The sequence below is a fragment of the Polypterus senegalus genome, chromosome 2 (assembly GCF_016835505.1).
Source record: "Polypterus senegalus isolate Bchr_013 chromosome 2, ASM1683550v1, whole genome shotgun sequence".
Lineage (NCBI taxonomy): Eukaryota > Metazoa > Chordata > Cladistia > Polypteriformes > Polypteridae > Polypterus > Polypterus senegalus.
This window is the reverse complement of record NC_053155.1, coordinates 272439038-272453546: the sequence shown is the minus strand read 5'-3', so window position 1 is coordinate 272453546 and position 14509 is coordinate 272439038.

The window sequence follows — 14509 nt, the reverse complement described above, 5'->3', positions numbered from 1 at the left end:
AGAAGTGACATCTCAAAGAAACAGGATAAAGGATAACAGTCACCAGCCACCTTCAAGATGGCATCAGGCATCAAATGACCACAGAGAAGGCACATAGGGGTCACATTCACAATAAATCTTTTCATCTTTGCCAGCTGCAAATACATGAGGATATTTCTAGTACCCCAAATCTTTTTGACATGTCCTATCATCTTATGTTACAAAGTACAGTGGAGGAAAATTTGAGCATGGCAAGGGTAATTGATTTAATCTAAGTGGGCAGTCAAGCAACAGACCAATGTCTGTACAAGTAGGCCATACTGAATGTCGAATGCCAGAAAACATCCCATAATCTACTTTGAAAAGAAGATAGATAGATAGATAGATAGATAGATAGATAGATAGATAGATAGATAGATAGATAGATAGATAGATAGATAGATAGATAGATAGATAGATAGATAGATAGATAGATAGATAGATAGATAGATAGATAGATAGATAGATAGAACACTCTCGCGGGTAATAAGGGACACAATGTTACAGGGACAGCGTTGTGACAGCAACCAGATAAGGTTTTATGAGAGCAGACTAGGAGAAGGGCGAAAGGACAATTGACACCACGTGGAGTGGGAATTGGGATCATCAACCTACACTCTAGCCTACAAACATACAGGGTGAGGTCCCGTTCTCTTGAAATTGATGAAGGTCAGTCTCCTAAAGAACTTCTGACACTGTTGAAAAAATTGTGCCCTAAATGGTTACAACCCGGGCGGCACGGTGGTACAGTGGTAGTGCTGCTGCCTCGCAGTTAGGAGACCTGGGTTCGCTTCCCGGGTCCTCCCTGCGTGGAGTTTGCATGTTCTCCCCGTGTCTGCGTGGGTTTCCTCCCACAATCCAAAGACATGCAGGTTAGGTGGATTGGCGATTCTACATTTGCCCTGGTGTGTTTGTGTGTGTCCAGCAGTGGGTTGGCACCCTGCCCAGGATTGATTCCTGCCTTGTGCCCTGTGTTGGCTGGGATTGGCTCCAGCAGACCCCCATGACCCTGTATTTGGATTCAGCAGGTTAGAAAATGGATGGATGGATGGTTACAACCCCAGAAACACTCAATATACCAGATACTGTAATTGACTTTATTTTGTTAGAACAACTTTTGCAGGTGTTTGACTTTAAAATCCGTACATGGGTAGAGGAGCCTTGGCCAAAGATTTCCAAAGAAGCAGCCAGCGCACACGCATAGCTGTGCCGGCCTTTGAGACGCAGACTGCCCTTCTGCCTTAAGTGAAAGTAAGCACTTTTGATTTTTTTTCCTCCTTCCCTGAGCTGCAGCACAGACAACTGCAAACACGGGATCCTCTTCTAAACTGCGGCAAACTGATATTCTGAACTGATGTTCTTATAGAGTTATGAGGTCACGGGAGGCACGCGCAGGAATGGAAGACCAACAATACCATCCCGGCCGGTCAATGGCAGGGCCATCTCTCTCCAGTCTACACGAGACCCGCCGTGACGCTCCCCAAAAGGTGCTCATATGGTCAGCGAAGTCGTCTCTGTGCACTATATAAAAATAAAAAGCCAAGTTTCCTTTCTTTATACTTTGTTGTCATTTTATTTCCCAACAAATGCCACTCTCTTAACACTGCATTGGACACTTAACTAATTTTATTTAACTGCTGGTAATGCCAGTGAGGTACATTACCACAGGACAGAACCAGGTCAAAACCAGGAGATCAGGAAGGCACGATCCACAAAATGAACACAGAAAGAGGGTCTTGAGTATGCAGCTTGGATGAGGGAATGAACTTTCAGCCAACCCTTTAATCCATCACTTCGGTTATGCTCAGGCTGCGTCCTCTGAAGACTTGCCCCTAAACAGCTCTACTAATAATGGGTGTCAGAAACTGCTAATAAGACAAAATGGCAACTAAAACGGTGGAAAAAAAACAATAAAACAAAACAACTACTGTAGTACTCCAAAAATGAAAAACAACGTCAGAATGAAAAAAAATGAAATGGGAGGTACAATTAAGAAAAACAAATAATAAAATAAAAGGTTTTAAATCATAACAGTCACGGCAAAGGCGAAAGTAGCAGCTGTACCAAGAACAGACCACTTTTACCACCGGGGCAGCACAGTGAGACCCTCAGAAGTGCTTAAGAACTCAAAGGGTGCTTGTGGGGTCCTGGCAGGTAAAGCAGGAATTCCTCCTGTGCATTAAGTGGCTGCTTTGTAGGAGACATATATTTCCATGCCACTGATTTTAAAGAGCAGGTGATTAAGGGTCTCTGATCTTAAGGAGGTCTGGGGGGCTACCAAAAGGATAGCTCATGGAGTTCCAGTTCTGATGCCAAAAGCTATGTGCTGGACATTCCTGGAAGAATTTCCTTAAAGGCTCCCTCTGGTCACTTTGGAGTTTAGCTGGTGATGAGTGGGACGAGGGTTCAACTGGCAGGAGGAAGAGAGGGCAGAATGACAGAGAGAGAATTATGGAAGGTTTAAAAAAAAAAAAAAAGAAACCTAAGATTCTTATTAGGTGGGCAAGTGAATAAAGAGCCTCACTAGGCAGACATGGCTGCTCTGTCTGTATCAGCAGCTACAGATTTTTGTTTTGTTCAATTTTATGTCATACTTTGTCCGTCCTCTGTTATTATTATTTTATTACTAAGATGCCCATTGGTCTCTTTGGCATTCATCCTGTGTTTTACAACTACCCCCCATATTGTCTACAGTAGATGAATGATGTTAAATAAAAAAGATGGAAAGATCAAATGGGAAGCACTAAGGAGACATTGTGCAATTGTCCAAGTGACTCTAAAGAACATGAACTTGTGTGAAAAACATCAAGCATTTGCTGCCACAGCCTGTCACTGGGGCTTTGTTAAGTTTTTCAAACAGATCTGACAACGCTTACGGAGTAAAGAGGTTTTTTTTATTTGTATCATATAAAGATAAATTGCACTGTTTTATCAACATAAACCCAACTTCCTGGTGATCTTTTAGACGGTGTGTGAATGAAGTAAAACATCAGGCAACGTAATAAAGGCACCTTTTCTGCCACCAGCACTCCAGATCTGCCACCACCAAGAAGTGTTTTGTGAGCTTTCTAAAGCAGACATGGCATTATTAAAGCACGTCTCTTGGAAATTGATGTTTACTGGCAATAAGTATAGGGCTGTGCTAATTAAAGTAGGGAATGAACTACAAAACAACAGTTTCCAGCAAAATAAGCATAATTAATATGCTTTTAAAAAGAAGAATTCGCCAAAATATCAATTAAACTAAAAAAAGAAGTAATTAACTGAAGGCCACCAAGTGTCAGTCAGTGCTAAAATTATTATTTGTTATTCAAAATTAATTAAGAATATTAAAGCTACATGTGGCAGAAAAAAGAAATAACTATAACACAACAAAGTGTATAATGTTATTAACTATAGCTCAGTTTACATTGACTAAATAAGACATTGAGGACGTTATAAATCTCTCCATTATCACTGGGGCCGTAGTGTTTTCTCAAAGCATTGGACTGAACTTAATGGACCAAGTAGCCCTGGATGGAGGGCCACTCAATGATAGGGCACACACACACAAACACACACACACGCTTACTCACACTGGGACTATTTAGAGTCGCCCGTTCACCCACCCTGTGGGTGTAAAGCTGGAGGAGCCACAGGAAAGCCAAACAGACACGAAACGAGGGTGCAGACAGCCTGGGAGTCAAACGCAGGCTCAAGGAGCTCAGAGGCAGAAGTGCTGACCGGAATAATTACGTGTGATTCGATTTGATAGACTTAAGATTAATCTGAAGGGGAAATTCAAATGAGTACAGCAGCGGAAACATAAAAACAAGAATACAGACTCACAGGACAGATGATATAGCCAATCAATAAAACAACAAAAATAAACGTAACGAGTACATGAAACAGAAACCCCCCCCAGTGGTACGTCTTAGCACACCGTGAGCTCCAAAACAGCAACTCCTGGAGGGGATGCAGGGGATTTTTCATAATGGTATTCAATTTTGCTACCACCTTCCTTTCCAAGACTTCTTAAAACAAAAGTTTCACTCAGCCTAATGATGCATTGCACATTTTTATCAGTTACATGCAAAATACATTATTTTCTATGATATTTAAAATAAGCCAGCTGGCATGGCAGTACAGTGGAGAACACTGCTGCTTAGTGGATTCAGCGTCCCAAGTTTGAATGCCACTCCTGGTCATTTTCTGTGTGGACGTAGCACCTTCTTCCTGTGCCTGCGCTTGGAACTGAAGCCACAGATCAGTTGGTTCCCAGACATTTGGCAGGACTGCAGCATTCCACTTTGGATCTTAAACTTACAGCATTGGAAGTAATTGATTCACAACAACAACAACAACATTTATTTATATAGCACATTTTCTTACAAACAGTAGCTCAAAGTGCTTTACAAAAGAATAGAAAAATAAAAGACAATAAGAAAACAAAATAAATCAACATTAATTTACATTGAATAAGAGTAAGGTTCAATGGCCAGGGGACAGAAAAAACAAAAACTCCAGACGGCTGGAGAAAAATAAAATCTGTAGGGATTCCAGACCATGAGACCACCCAGTCCCCTCTGGGCATTCTACCTAACATAAATGAAACAGTCCTCTTTGGATTTAGGGTTTTCACGAAAGGACTTGATGATGATGGTCACGTAGAGTTCTGCCTTTTAATCCATCCATCATTGTTGGTGCATCATGAAGCAGGCCACCACCACAAAGAAACCGGAAAAAGAAACAGAAGAGAGAGTAGGGGTCAGTACCGATTTTAGAGCCACCATGAGTAGTTATAAGGAAATTGAACATATAGAGTATCAGGATTAAGTTAAATTAAGTTAAATTGAAGTTATAAAAGGCCATGTTAAAGTAATGTGTTTTCAGCAGTGTTTTAAAGTGCTCTACTGTATCAGCCTGGCGAATTCCTATTGGCAGGCTATTCCAGATTTTAGGTGCATAACAGCAGAAGGCCGCCTCACCACTTCTTTTAAGTTTTGTTCTTGGAATTCTAAGGAGACACTCATTTGAGGATCTGAGGTTACGATTTGGAATATAAGGTGTCAGACATTCCGATATATAAGATGGGGCGAGATTATTTAAGGCTTTATAAACCATAAGCAGAATTTTAAAGTCAATCCTGAATGACACAGGTAACCAGTGTAGTGACATCAAAACTGGAGAAATGTGCTTGGATTTTCTTTTCCTAGTTAGGATTCTAGCAGCTGCATTCTGGACTCGTTGTAAGTGATTTATGTCTTTTTTGGGTAGTCCTGAGAGGAGTATGTTACAGTAATCTAGTCGACTGAAAACAAACACGTGAACTAATTTCTCAGCATCTTTCAGTGATATAAGAGGTCTAACTTTTGCTGTGTTTCTTAAGTGAAAAATGCTGTCCTAGTGATCTGATTAATATGTGATTTAAAATTCAGATTACAGTCAACAATCACCCTAAGCTTTTTACCTCCGTCTTGACTTTTAATCCTAATGTATCCAGTTTATTTCTAATAGCCTCATTGTATCCATTATTGCCAATCACTAAGATTTCAGTTTTCTCTTTATTTAACTTGAAAAAGTTACTATTCATCCAAGTCAGACATTGTGTTAGTGAATCAATAGAATCAGGGTCATCAGGTGCTATTGGTAAGTACAGCTGTGTGTCATCAGCATAGCTGTGGTAGCTCACGTTGTGCCCTGAGATAATCTGACCTAACGGAAGCATGTAGATTGAGAATAACAGCGGACCCAGGATAGAGCCTTGTGGAACACCATATCGGATATCATGTGTCTTGAGTTGTAATTACCACAACTAAAAATTTTCTCCCTGTCAGGTAGGATTCAAACCAATTTAAGACACTGCCAGAGAGGCCCACCCATTGACTAAGGCGATTTCTAAGAATGTTGTGATCAATGGTGTCAAATGCAGCACTCAGATCTAAGAGGATGAGAACAGATAAATGGCCTCTGTCTGCATTTACCCGCAAGTCATTTACTACTTTAACGAGTGCAGTTTCTGTGCTGTGATTTGTTCTAAAACCTGACTGAAATTTATCAAGAATAGCATGTTTATTGAGGTGGTCATTTAACTGCATAATGACTGCCTTCTCCAGAACTTTACTTAAGAAAGGCAGGTTAGAGATGGGCCTAAAATTTTCAAGAGCTGAGGGGTCAAGATTATGTTTCTTAAGAAGGGGTTTAACTACAGCAGTCTTAAGATAGTCTGGGAAGACCCCAGTATCTAGTGACGAATTTACTATGTCAAGAACATTATCAATTAGCACGCCTGATACTTCTTTGAAATAATTTGTTGGTATTGGGTCAAGGACGCAGGTGGAGGGTTTTAATTGAGATATTATTTTTTGTAAATCAGGTAAATCTATCCTAGTGAAAGAGTTTAATTTGTTTATAACAGGATGTTGGGGTTTAGGGGGATCCTTAGTGTTGGGGAGATATACTATGTTATTTCTAATATCATTAATTTTTTGATTGAAGAATACAGCAACAGCCTCACAGGTTTTACTGGAAGTACTTAGGAGGCATTCCTTTGAGCTACCTGGGTTTAGTAGGCGATCAATTGTAGAAAATAAGACTCTGTGATTACTAGCATTGTTATTTATAATCTTGGAGAAATAGCAGCGTCTCTCAAGACGGACAGTGTTATTGTATTCTGTTATTTTAACTTTTAATATTTCATAGTGGATAGTAAGTTTAGTCTTCCTCCATTTACGCTCAGCTCTGCGGCATGTTCTCTTTAAATCACATCCTCGTTGTTATGTTACTGTATGTTGTGCTTCATAGCAGTCAGCAGACATTTTTTCTCTCGATACTCCAACATCTCAAAGATGTGTGCGTGTCCAGTGAATTGGTACTTGTGCCCAGCGTGTGTAATTCTGGCCTTTGGTGCCCTCATATCCTGTTCAAAGTTAGTTCCCACTTTGTTGCTAATGCTGCTGGGACAGATTCTGTCTCCTAATTACTCAGCAGTGAACAAAGTGGGCTCAGAACATGGCTGAATCATTGGCCTATTTTTCTTCCATTACATCTATTTCTTACAAGTTCTTATTTCAATGGGTGTAAGTCAGGAACCAACCCTGGATGGGACGAAGGTCTACAGCAGGCCAGGCCAACTAAGAGTTACCAACATTTTTTTAACTAATGACTAAAATATTAATGCCCAACTAAAAAAAAAAGAATTTTTCTTGAAAGAACTGAAACAATTATGCTTTACATATTTAGAAATATTTCCACCTTCAACTGCATTGTCAAAGTTCATCTTTCATTCAGTCATTATACACAATGTAAATTTAAATATGATTATGAATTTGCCAGTCTTTAAGATAAGACTATATATAGTCAACAAATGTTCAAATCTCTTACCACATACTTAAGCAAGTTCTGTTGGTTTTATTCGGTAATATCAGTAACACATACAAAGCATCCCACCACACCCTGCCTGCCCACTCAGTATAGCAACACAAGCTGTCTTCTGCACCCTCAGCCTCCAGGAAATTTATTTTTAAAGACAATCCCACCTTTGTCGAAAAATCTCCAATCCCGGTTAATCCTGTTGAAGTTCGTCCATCGTTTTTACTTCACTCCTCATAAATGTTACACCATGGGCTTGGTTAAAGACCTTTCTTGCCACTCACGCTCGGCCTGCACCCCAGTCACTATGGCCCAAGCTGTTCAGGGGACCACCCATCGACATTTTCCATTTGGTATTTTATCGCTAGCTGACTATTATTCGGTCTCCACACCCTTATGTTTCTGTTGTCTCAGGGTAAGAACTCTGCTAAGATAGTCCTAGCCTCCTGCTCTAAATCACAAGACTCTCCTTCTTCGTCATGCTTTGTTCACCAGTATTGCTAAAGGGCATTCTCTGGTACAGCTGGCCCAGTTCCGGATGGCTCGTTGTCACCATCTCTGTCCCATACTTTCTGAGTCATGCAGGCTTCATCTCCTTTACTGGCTCGCTCAGGTGCTGTTACTCAATAATCCTTACTGATTCCCTTACAGGACTGGTTGACATGGGTGAAATTCGCTGATGGGGGTCTTCTTTATCATATTCTATGAATTCTTCTATGTACGTAATTTCTAATTACTAACCAAGCGTTATTTTGATGTTTTTTGAGTGATGTTATTATATATTTGTTTGTTTCAATAAACATTTGATCACACAAAACACATTAGGAGCAGTCCACACTTTTATACAATTGAGAACTGTATACGATACGAGGTGGAACAATGAAAAACCACAAAGGGAGCGAAGGCTGAACTCACAGCATAAGTGAGCTAAGAATGGAGCTGCACTAACCACCAGAACTGAATGCCTCAAAAATAAAAAAAAGCCCACCCATTGTGTTTACTGCATTAAATCAGACCAACAAAATGAACTTGGTGACACTGGAACTTTTTCAATGTCAAGTTTATTTTTGGTTTTCATCCATTACTACATTCCCTCTTAACTCCCAGTTTCCCTTACCTATTTTCAGAATGAGAGTGCCACAGTACTGTGACAAAAAGCCATCATTACAGTTATTTTAAGATGAGATTATACCCAACGTGTAACATGCCTGTATTATACTGCACAGTACTTAGGATGTTTCATGCAGGATGACGTGAATCAAAGGGCACAGCCGACTCACGCCATTACTCCCTGTTTTTTAGGGGTACAGACAGAACAATAAAACTGGACCACTGACATGTAAATAAGCCCACAGATAGTTTCGCCATCCACAAATGCTTTCTAGCAAACCATTTCAAGTTGGTTTCTAGCAGGAGGCCAGCTGGACTGAGAAACTCCATAACAGCCACTTAACCTTTGAAGGATTCCAGACTTTTGCTTCTGCACGAATTCTTCAGTTTGTGTGACAGGAGAGAAAATTCTGGCAGATCTCTGGACGCTTTAATTTTTCTCCATAACATGAAAAGCCATTCTGCTAAAATCAGTCAACATGACATTAGAGGTTATTGCTCATGTCCCCTCACTGCAGTTCCAGCTTGCACCATTCCTAGAGGACTTTACGGCTGATTTATTAGTTTGTCCTTTAAGATAAAAAATAGCTTTAGGAAGGAATCCTTTTTCGTCTCATTTGTACAAAACTTCTTTATTGGAGAAAAAAGTAATGTGCACTAACTGTTTGTGGTGACATGACCTTAAGCCTCATTTCATTTCATTCTCAATTCTTTTTCCATTACAAAGTTTGGGTTAGGCCACAACAAACTCCCCAGTCTCCGGTTGATTTGTTAAAATGTTTAGACATTTCGAGACCTAAGAGACGCAGTCCATCGGCATGTTTTGGGTCCATGGATAGTGCAACCAGAGAGGCTCTCAGGCCCATTGTATTATGTGTAGCTTTATCTACTTAACCTACTTAAGTAACCTATGAAGTGAAATTCAAAGCACTGGAAACACGTGTATGTTGTGTGTTGGTCATTCATGCAGATAAGAATTTCATTTTTATCTGCACTTGTATCAAGTAATCTGAAATACACTCAGCATTACACTTTTTGTCCAATCAAAATCTTCGATTTTTGAAAGAGCCAGTGCCATTGGCTCTCCACATGTGGTCGATATATTTGTAACACTCAGCATTATGTTCTTTTGTTGTATGCATGAAATGAAAAATACTGAAGACTCAAATAAAGTGGATGGTGTAGTAGAGCTAAGCCAAGAATGAGCCATTACCAATGTTTTATAGTGAGACAAAGTTGTTGTTGAGAACGTGGTAGAGAAAAAGAGAACAACTTAGAACGGTGTGTTTGACGTACTAAAAGTACTTTGTAACATTTATTGTCTCTTGTCAATTAACATTTATTCAAGTCCATAATATGATAAGGCAATTCTGCTGTTCGGCTTCAATGGAGATTCAAAGCAGATGATTTTTAATTATTTAATTTATAAATTTACAGAATTCCTCCATCGTATGGAGTCCAGCAGCACTCTGTGTGTGTCATCCACCGAAGTACTGTATATGCAGAACCTTCTGAACGCACACATACTGGACACGTAGCATGACGCACAAACAGAAATCACAGTTGTTTCAGCTGGCCTTTAGAAGAGATTTATTCAGAATATGTTGTGGAGAATGCAACTGTTTAGGATGTTTAACTCTAGGAAGAGAAGGATGCAACTTATTTGAAAAAGGGAGATCTTAAACAAATTAAGGTTGATTTTCTGGTATGGATAGTTAGGATTATTGCAGTGTCTTGTTTAATGTTATTAGGTAGTAAAAACATGATTGGTTATTCTTTATTTGTTCATTTTTTTGGGGGGGACTTTAAAAAGTATTCTTCTGGTCTTAATTTTTATGAGAGGTGTCAAGTATAATGAAATTAGGTGTATTTTATTTTGCTCCAATATTTTGTTATTAAAGAATGTATTTAACATTATCGTGTTATTTTGGAAAGATTGCTTTACTTACTCAGAGAGAGGAGATAATTTCAATTTTAAAAAATTAACCAGAGTCAAAACCAAGATCAAATTGATCGATCAATGAAGTCAAAACAAGTTCACAATTAAAGGTCAGGGACAACAGCACAAAGATTCTAGAAACAGGAAATCAAAAATAAAGGCCTTAAAAATCACAAAGAAAAGGTTTGTAATCCTCAACCTCGGGCCACATTTAGATGACCTTTTAACTCCGCCCCAATTGACCCCTTGTTTTCGTGACCTTAGTGGCCACTCCACTGGTAACTGGTAACCAGGACTTGCATCATTACAACAGAATCCACAAAATTGTGGCACCCAAAGGAACAACAAAATGGCGCTGCAACAATACGCTAATAAAAAGTGTTAAACATCAATTCTGACCTGAGAATTAGAACCCTCAAGTTCCAAAAAGACATAACTAGCCAGAATTTCTTCAGGAAAGGGCACAAAAAATGTATGAAAAATACCAATCATGACAATTGCAATGCCGTTTTGATGGCTGGGTGCTAAGACATAATGCTGTGTTGTTACTGGACGTTCTCCAAGAACTCTCGCTATGATGACTTGTAATGACATTGTAATGGTAAGTAAGCCGGCTTTGCACTACAGAAGTCGTCCGAGACGATAAACTAAGAATTCCTTGTGCAATTAAAATCTCATCGTGAAACTTTTTAGGTAAATAAATAAAACACACACTATGGTACATAAACACAATTAAAATCAGAGAATAATGCAAATAATCAACAAAAGTAACATTACCATAAATTCATGAATCAAAAATGAACAAACCAGACCTAAAACATGAATTTGAACCCCAGCCAGAAGGGAGAACCCTGTCTGAAACAAAACACAAAATATCGGTAAATAAGCTTTGCATAAGGAACAACTGAAAACTTTGGCTTGCACAAACACATTCACCCAGGAATTCTTATAAAAAAAAAAAATCAAGAATGTATTTGCAAATATTCAAAAAGCAAAAAAAGGGGGCAAAGATAGATATGCCAACAAGGAAATCCTAAGCAAAAGTGTCCCAAAACACGATCCAGAAATCAGAATCCCAAAAACTGGATCAAAAGTGACAAAAAGCCAGTAAGTACAATTTGACAACCATAATAGCAAAAAAAAAAAATTCCAAAAAACTCACCAACTGCCAAATGCATACAATGTACCACAGGGGACTACAATTCCCATGAGCCTTTAAAGGGCTGAGACCAGTTCCTCATTGGACATTGACACATTGCCCCACCTTTTGGGGAACCACCCACAAAGCACAAGGGACATGGTCGAGTAAGTACCAACAGATAGAAACCAAGCAATAAACAAAGCTGATAAAAAAATAATAATAATAATAATAAATATACAATAAAACATAACACCATTAAAATAAATAATAAATAACCAAAGGACCAAAAAAAAAGGTATTTCAGCGTAAGCCAGGACAACGGAATGTTTATCATGAAATATCATTGTGTAGCTTTGTAGTTCGAAAGCAAATCAAAAGTATCAGCTATGGCAACATTAAGTCTGACGCTGAGCAGAACAAGTTTGAATTGAATAAATTGAAATTCTTTTTTTTCCCCAGCATGAGTGTTTTTGCATGCAATTTTCTTGACACCATCCCCACCACACTTCTTAAATCTTGCCTTCATGCCATAGTCCCGAATGTTACAGAAATAATAAACACATCCCTTAACACCGGCTTTGTGCTAGGCACTTTTAAAATCGCTTCTGTAACCCCAAAGTTAAAAGTGTCTGGTCTTGATGCTCACAGTCATAACAATTTTCAGGCCATTTCTCACTTACCTTTACTGTTAAAGATTCTTGAGTGTGTTGTAGTTTCCCAACTTAACAATTACTTAACATCTAATGAATTGATGGAACCCTTGCCGTCTGGTTTCAGGGCACAGCACGGCTGTGAAACTGCTCTGCTTTGACTAACTAATGATTTGCTTATGGCAGCAAACTCTGGACAAATCGGCATATTAATTTGTTACGTCGTAGTGCAGCATTTGACACTGTCAGACATGACATTTTACTATCCAGAATGGAGAACATTACCGAGTATCTCTGGCACAGTCTTCTGGTGGTTTATGTCTTATCTGAATGATAAGCCAGAGTCTGTAAGTCTTGGCAACAGCAGATCCACCTCAGCGCCAGTCACACAAGATACTCCTCAGGGCTCTGTCCTCGGCCCTTTAGTCTTCTGTGTGTGTATGCTTCCTCTTGGCCATATCATTTGTAGCTATAGACTGGGTTATCTTTTTTATGCAGATGATACTCAACTCTATTTCGGTGTTAAAAGTGAAACATCATGAGGGATTTCTCAACTCACAACTTGACTCCTGGATGGAGCAGAACTCTTTAAAATTAAATTGTACCAAAACTGAATTCCCGAAAATTGGCACTAAAGCACAACTTAAGAAAATGAGTCCCTTCTCAGTCACTCTTGATGGAGATCTCATCAGACCTTCTTCTGATGCAAGGAATCTTGATGTCATTTTTGATTCCTGCCTTTCCTATTCCACCCATATAAACCACATTAAGAAACATCCGTAACATATCCAGTGTTCGCTCATTCCTCTCCTTTTCTAATCCTGAGAAACTTGTCCATGCTTTTATCATATCCTACATCGATTATTGTAACTCCCTTCTGGCAGATCTTAAATCACAGCTCCAGCTGATTCAAAGCTTAGCTGCAAAAATCCTTACATGAACCAGCAACAGTGAGCACATAACATCCATCCTGCTTCGCCTCCACCGGCTTCCAGTGTCTTACAGAACTGAATATAAAATACTATTATTAACCTACAAAGTTTTAAATGGCCTCACAAAGGACCACATCAGTGACCTTCTCCATTACTATGCTCCTGTCCGCCCACTAAGGTCCTCTGATTCTGGTAATCTATGGGTGACAGGGCCTTCAGCTCCATAGCGCCCAGACTTTGGAATGACCTCCCGAATTTAATCAGGCCAGCTGACTCCATTCATCCTTTTAAAAAACAACTTAAAACTCACCTGTTCAGAAAGGCTTTTAACTGAACGTCCCATTCAGTTGACCCCTCTGTCCAGATGTTCAGGATAATTTGTGTGTGTGTTATATCACACATTCATTTATTTGTTCAGGCTTTTCTTCTAGCATTGAATAAGGTTTTTATTCTGGTTTATTTATTTATTTTTTCTTCTTTCTATTACTTTGTATATCCTTTATTTAACTGTTCCAGTGTTCTATGCAGAAATTATTTGTATTCAATGTTACCTACTCATATACCCTGCTGTTCTTTCTGGGACTATGTGAAGCACAGGAAAGGTGCTATATAAATAAAATGTATTATTATTATCATCGATTATTAAATTAGAAGTTTGATCATTTTAAAGAAAGCACTTCCCAGCATGCTCAATTCTTAAGACTTTTTGTTTAAATTCGGTATGTTGTCTGATTATTTTCCAGCTGCTGCTCACAGGCCCACGTATTCCTGACTTCCACTTCCCACTGCCCATCCTTTTTTTTTTTAGCATTTCCCTTCTTGCTCGATTTATAAAGATTACAGAAGTAAACTACCTAGGAAGCCACTTAACACAAACTTTAATTTTAAAACACCGTCTCTACAGATTGTTTTTTTCTGCCTAGCTGGCTTCAGTCATCAAAGTTATCACTGTGTTAAAATGCATGGAATTTGGGGAGAGGAAACAAAATCCCGAGGAATTTGACAATTGACTTTATCACGGAGTCCTAGTGAAATGACGTACTCATTTAGGTCCGGGGTCTCCAATATTCGATTTCTGAGGATATCATTAATGCAGGGACCCTGCCAAGTTTTCTTTTTGATACCCGATTGATCTGAATTGATCTCGGTTCACTTATTAGGATTCACTGCCTTTCTTTGCTTCTTTAACTCTTAAAAATGGATGCATTTACAATTTTAATTGCTTCCTGTTTGCTTAGTCTGCTGCTAAGTTGGTCCCATTTGCACCTGTGTGTGTTCATCATGAAATGACATGGAAAGAAAACAAGACAGTAAGTGAACGACCACAACGTGTTAATCTGCTTTGGTCCATTAAACCGCTTAATTAGAC